This window comes from Ruditapes philippinarum, unplaced genomic scaffold (genome assembly GCF_026571515.1).
Source record: "Ruditapes philippinarum isolate M1 unplaced genomic scaffold, ASM2657151v2 ctg18963_1_1_1_1, whole genome shotgun sequence".
Classification (NCBI taxonomy): domain Eukaryota; kingdom Metazoa; phylum Mollusca; class Bivalvia; order Venerida; family Veneridae; genus Ruditapes; species Ruditapes philippinarum.
The window spans coordinates 23,716-30,361 of record NW_026860397.1 but is presented as its reverse complement, the minus strand read 5'-3'; positions in this window follow the sequence as shown (position 1 = coordinate 30,361).

Here is a 6,646-nt window from a genome sequence, read left to right as displayed (position 1 = left end):
ATTTCGTTGGAATGTTGTCTCATAAAATTTGAAAGTTTAACTACATATACATTACTGCAGTGAAACAAAACGAATTATTTGCCTACCAGCTGACAGATGTTGTTTACTTCGATTATGATATTTCAATATTTAAGTACAGTTCGTCAATTAGACGTTAAAATGACAATTAAATATAAACCATTTTAATTGTTGTGATGAGTGTTTATCAATATAAACATTTGACCAAAAGTCAAATTTGAATATGTAAACGTGCTTTTGATTGGTCTATAGGGCGTAACAAAAGTTTGTTACACTAAAAGTGATTGGCTACTTTGGTATGTCATTTAGCTGTCATAAGCACTTGCAAAGTCTTTATAAATAGAATTGCATTGTTTTAAAGTTATTGAGTCTCTTGTAGTTTTGTTCTTGAATTACTTAAGCTATGTTAAGGACATTAATTGAATAAATCACTATACGATCGTTTTCGTTTTTTAATTATTTTAAGAATAACGTTACAATAGATCAAGTGTCGAAAGATGGAAATTTCTGCTTTAAGAATGATTATCTACACTTCCAAGAGAAAGTGTTAAAAAGATGTGCTCAAGATTTGGAAAAGTACGACAGTATGCTTGTACATGAACACCTTGGTGGTAGAAAAAGCAAATGAAATCAAAACAATGGTTAACGAAGAAGTAAAAAGAGCGCTAAAGGAAAGGGAAAAAATAACATTCGGAGAGCAATATTTTGATCATGCCATTGTCGTGGTTACTCATGTTGGCAATGATGTAACTGATGCCGATTTTAGCAATGCTTGTCGGGAATCACACTAGGTGAATGAATTACTAATTCGCTGTGGGCGACGGGTTGTTAGAATCGACAATAGGAATCCGATACAGGAGCATGGGGATACGTTACTACGGTACATAGATCAAGTGTCGGAAGATGGAAACTTATGCTTCAATAATGATTATCTACGCTGCCATGAGGAAGTGTTAAGAAGATGTGCTGAGCTAGATAGGTATGACAGTATGCTTGTACATGAACAGGTGGGACAAATAGCAAACGAAATCAAATTAATGGTAGGCAGAGAAATAGAAAGAACGAAGATGGAAAGGGAAGAACGAGAAAGAGAAAAACAAATGGGCCAGATATATATGTATACATCATGTCTTATTTTTGCTTGTTTGACTTGCGCTGGATATGCAGCACGCAAACTATATTTCAAACGGTAACCGAGTCTTTACAAGTCGTAAATCTAATAAATCAATATATATGCAAGTAATACGTACATTATTAACATACTGAACGAATTGTATACATGTTGACGATATTTCGGATTTGGTTTACCATAAGAATTCTTTGACTGTTTCTTGTTATCAGATATATTTTAAAAATAATTTACTGCAATTGCCTTTATTTTCCATTTGATGTAAATTGAATACATTCAATACACATCATATAAAGTCTACACCTTCTATTTCTTGATAACATAAGGAAAAATATGAACAAAGATCAACAAGGCAAAGGCAACATTTACAGGGCGCAGCCCTAGACAATCCAGTCGCCGTAATAGTTTGGCACCCAGAAGCAACGAACGGTCTCGTGAATCCATCGCACTTTGTTTCCCCCCTGCCTTTTTGGTGACATTTCCTGTGCCGCTGCTTTTTGGGTCGGCCTTTCGTGAACGTTGCTTTCCCATCTTGATTTTTATTACATATTTTACATAACATTTTGGAAACAGATTCTATTGCTGGACTTAATTCACATTTAAATATATATGATCAATGAGGATGTGTTGTTTTGAAAATGATATCACACATATCAACGTATTGCAAAACGGGTTGTAAACATTTTATTTCGAATATACTATTAATATATCAAGTAATCCAAGTTTGTGGTAAACTCTGACTGTTTTTAAGAAATTTACCTTAGAAAAAAATATTAAGTTAATAAGGGCATAATTGCGTGAATAACCTGACAGTTTCTGAGAAAATTGACCCTAACAAAAGGGATAACGAGGGCTTTAAGTTGACAGAGGGCCACCTATGTGCAATTCCCTGCTGTATTAAATGGCGTTCTCTGAAGACAAAAAACATGTATGCCAAGTTTGTAGTCAATAACTTTTATAGTTTCTGAAAAACTAGACCTTAAGGAAAAAGGTTTATCAGCGTTGGCGCCGACGACAACGTTGACGAAGGCGAGAGTTCAAAACAATAGCGCCACTTTTTGCCTACAATATTCTATAATTACTATATAATACACTTACGCCAAGGGGAAGCATACCACCTCTACTATACCCATTTTCTTGAAAAAGCTAAGAATTCTTGAGAGCTTGCTTTTGTTTTTATTTTTGTTCATGATCGCTGATGACATGAATGATGTTGAAGGAAATGTGAACACAAAATCCAAACGAATTTTGTCTGAGAATCTTCGTGCGATTCATGTCCCCTCTGAGGTCTTTAATATAAAGGGTAATAAAATGGCAGAATGATGCATATAACACGAAACTTTGATGATTCTTATACAATTTTAGTTTTAAGTTCATTTCAGTCCTGGTTTTATATATATTCACAAGACATGAATTTTAATACATGTTAAATATATAAGGGAATTGCTTTGTCAAAAGCGCAATACAGCGTTATTTCATCTAAAGTGAGTTATAACAAATATAAGATATAAGAAAAGAAATAAGTATAACTTGATACAAGATTTGACTTTGCAGTGACAGCGGCGTAGATTGAAAAGAAAACGACGTGTAGGCATAATAGTTTAAAGGGACCGGTGACATGCATCCTCTGAAAATCACCCTTGCTGTAGCTGGATTCTAAAGTATATTAAGGCAAGTTCAAAAGAAAGAAAACTTTAAAAACACTTTCCAGCATATTTGTTTCATTAAAAAAAATCAATATAAATGAAGCCAATACATACAAGTTTAATTATATAGAGAATATTTGTTTAGTTCAGTGTAAGATCGGAATATATTTTACCGAGTAAGCACCAAAAGGTATATTTCAGAGTGAAATATGAACTTTTGGTGTTGACAAGGTGAAATATATTTCGATATTACACTAAACTAAACAATTTATTTTTATTATATGGAAAGAAACGTTTTAAAAAGACATAAAACCTAATACTGAATGAAAAGCGCCCAAATAATAATACAACGTGACGTCATTTACGACGTCGCGTCATTAAGTTGGTTTCCAGTGCTGTGCACGCTGGTATTTCACTGAAACAAAGTAAGGGGCTTAAATTCAAAACAGTGAAATTATCAAAGTGGTAATTTCACTGTTTCAAACAGTGAAATTACCAGGTTTATATCACAGAAATATTTCTATAAACCACCGAAAAGCATGTAATAAAATTACATAACAATACACATGCTCAGCTCTAAACTATCATTAGTGACATTTCGGTAATGAATGATGTCCTTTTTATTATGTTGGAGTAATGATACTTGATTGAATCAATGACAGTGCTATAATAACGAACAAGTTTATGCAATGAAAATTTGTTTACATAATTATAGAGAAAAAGTATTTTGAAAATTAGACCATTAGAATTAATGTTTCCTTAAATACAATTGAACTAAACATTTTAAGACGAAGCAGAACTTACACCTTCAGTAATTCAATTAATTCGGTACCCTCTAGCAATGTCAACAAATGAATTCTGATGAACTTATCATTTATAGTGTTACAATATCAAGAGATGCCGTGATGAGAAAATGATATGAATTTGGTTTATCAGTGTCCACACAATTGCATATGATTCATTCTATGATATCACCAATTTTTATGTATGGATGTGAGCTTTAGGGGATGAGTAACATTAAATAAATTGAGCCAAGGTATTGAAATTATCTAAAATTATCTTGAATCACAAACGTTTCACTCCTAACGGGGAACTGGGTGTAGAGCCAATTTCTTTTACAAAAGGATTATAGTGTTATGCTACTTTGCTATAGTTATTTTCTCAAAGGATGACAAAATATGTAAAATTTGGTATCACACTGTCCTGTCATTACATGATGATTATAGTTATTAATATGTACTTACTTAATGGAGCAAAGCCTGTAAGAGGTAATTAATAACATGTATGCATTCGAAAGTAGAAAAGATATACTAGTTATAAAACGAACACGTTTACAAAACAACAACAACAACAAAAAACACAGCAAACTAACTGTTCGAAAGAAAGTAGACCAGTTCTGTAACTCTTCAATGAGTGGCTGCTCATTGAAAACTATTTAACACCAAGTTTACAAATGACCATCAGAATATTATTAAAATGAATTAAAGTTCAAAGTTCACGCATGGTAAACGATAATGCTACCTCTTTCGGAGGTATACGATAAATCGCGCTATCGCTATACTTCCAAGCTAGTGCATGTCACTAAAATAAGGTGACGTTGTCATTCTTTATATAGTTTGTAGATTTTACACCAAATATCGAAATTCGAATCATATCGATTTGATTAAAATTTCCATTAAAAAAGTTATCATAATTGTGTTTGAAATGTGGAGTGGCTACGTTTCCCAGTTAGCTAATTAGCGTTGAAATGGATCGTTTAATCATGAAATAGATTAGTTATCATCTAAACAGCGACTGAGATGAAAAACGAAAGTTGCAGGCAGGGCTTTATGGAGAGTAATTAACAAAATCCATTCGAACGTTATTCATTGGTTTTAAATTCTTTGAAAATTTGTCTATAATTGTGCCAGATTATTGTTAAAGTGTGTGGGGGTACAAAAAATATCACACGTAAGACAGACTCATCTTATATCACTAGATATAATGAGGACAGGCTGACCTTTTAAAATGAATGAAAAGTCTAGAAAAGCAGCAATATACATTGTGAAAGCTTTTAAGTAAAAAGATTCAAGATTAAAGAAATAATTGCTATGTAATGTGCGATTTATGTTAGTAACGCAGTAAGGGATATTTTTGCATATTTTGACCTCTTTTTGTTGATTTATATGGGTTGTTATTGCTGTTTGCAATGTAGAAATAATTATCATCGTTCAATTCACAATAATCTACATTTTCTCAATTTTCATGAAAATAAGCATGAATCTGGTGGCGTGTTGCTTAAACCTTTTCCCTGATATAGACGTGTTTTGACGGCTTTTTGTCCCCCTCCCCCTTTTTGAGGCCTCAAACAGTGAAAAAATGTCATATTAAGGCCCCGAACACTGTTTTTCGTTTGAGAAATGTCGGCGTGGCCCCTATCAAAATAATACAAATCTTGCAACACTTGATTGATGTGCCGTAGTAACATACAGACATGCTCCTCTTTCGGATTCTTATTGTCGATTCTAACAACACGTTGACCACAGCGTTTTAGTAACTCGTTCACCTGGTGTGATTCCCGACAAGCGTCGCTAAAATCTGCATCAGTTACGTCATTGTCACCATGAGTAATTACGACAATGGCATGATCTAAATATTGCTCTCCGAATGCTATTGGCAACACATCCAAAGCAGAAACCTCCTCTGCCGTATATCTATTATATTTTATGACGATTAGAAACGCATGTGGTTCCAGGCAACGTTTCAAAGCTTCGAGGATTGTTACGGCTTGTCGGGGCACATTTCGGTTTTGATTGGTGTCAAATAGTCCTGGGGTATCAACAACTTCGAATAGACCCTTCTCAAATTATATGCATACCTGGAATTCCAGAACCAGAACGAGGTTTAAATGGCATGAATGTAAACACACTGACCACTCTTATCTCACTATATAGCCACGATGTTGGGTGTTAATAAAGAAAAGTACTAATTATCATTTTTGTGTACCTATGTGCTATTCTGATGGTAAATATGTTTTACCATATTCCAAAGGATAAAGATTAAAAAAACACACAACAAATTATGGATGACTAACTTTCTAAGATAAGAAGGGATAAAGGGTCATTGTTAAAGGTAAGCACCTAAAAATAATATTTTGTAAACTTTGACCACTATATGAACAGAATAATATTTTTGTAAAATACAGATTTTGTAAATTTAGAATAAAATAATGGGAGAACTGCTTGCTTTTAATATAACAGTTATAACAATTGAAACTTGTAAATTATTATCAGTTCAAAGTTATGTTACAAACAGAGGATTGAAGCTGACTATAATAGTTACTATATCATTCCTTATTATAAATATATGTTGTATATTTTAGGGTCACTGCATCTACTGTGGTGTGTTCCAAACATTTTAAACTGAGGATTACAACTGGACTCCCCTTAAAAATGGTTCTTTTCCATCAGTGTTTAATTGGGTTGAACAAACAACTCCAATTAAGAAGGCCACTTATAAGAAAAATTCTTTCACCAAAGAAAATGCTCATTGATAGGTAATTTTTATTATAAAGTCACTGATTTAAAACCCATATTCATCATTTCATTTAAATACATATAATATAACGCTTATTTGTGTTTAATAAATGTATTTGCTTTAAATATAGAAAAAAAGTCATTTAAATTCTCACTGATACTGAATAAATAATATGTTTTGGTAAAATATATATCTTTCAGCATTGTCTATAATGAAGATGAAGAAGATAATGCAACAAGTACCAATTGCCAACCATTTACATCTTATGGGTCTACAGAAACACTGGAAGAAAATGATATTTAAAGGCTTCATGAGGCTTGAACTGGAGGAGACCAAA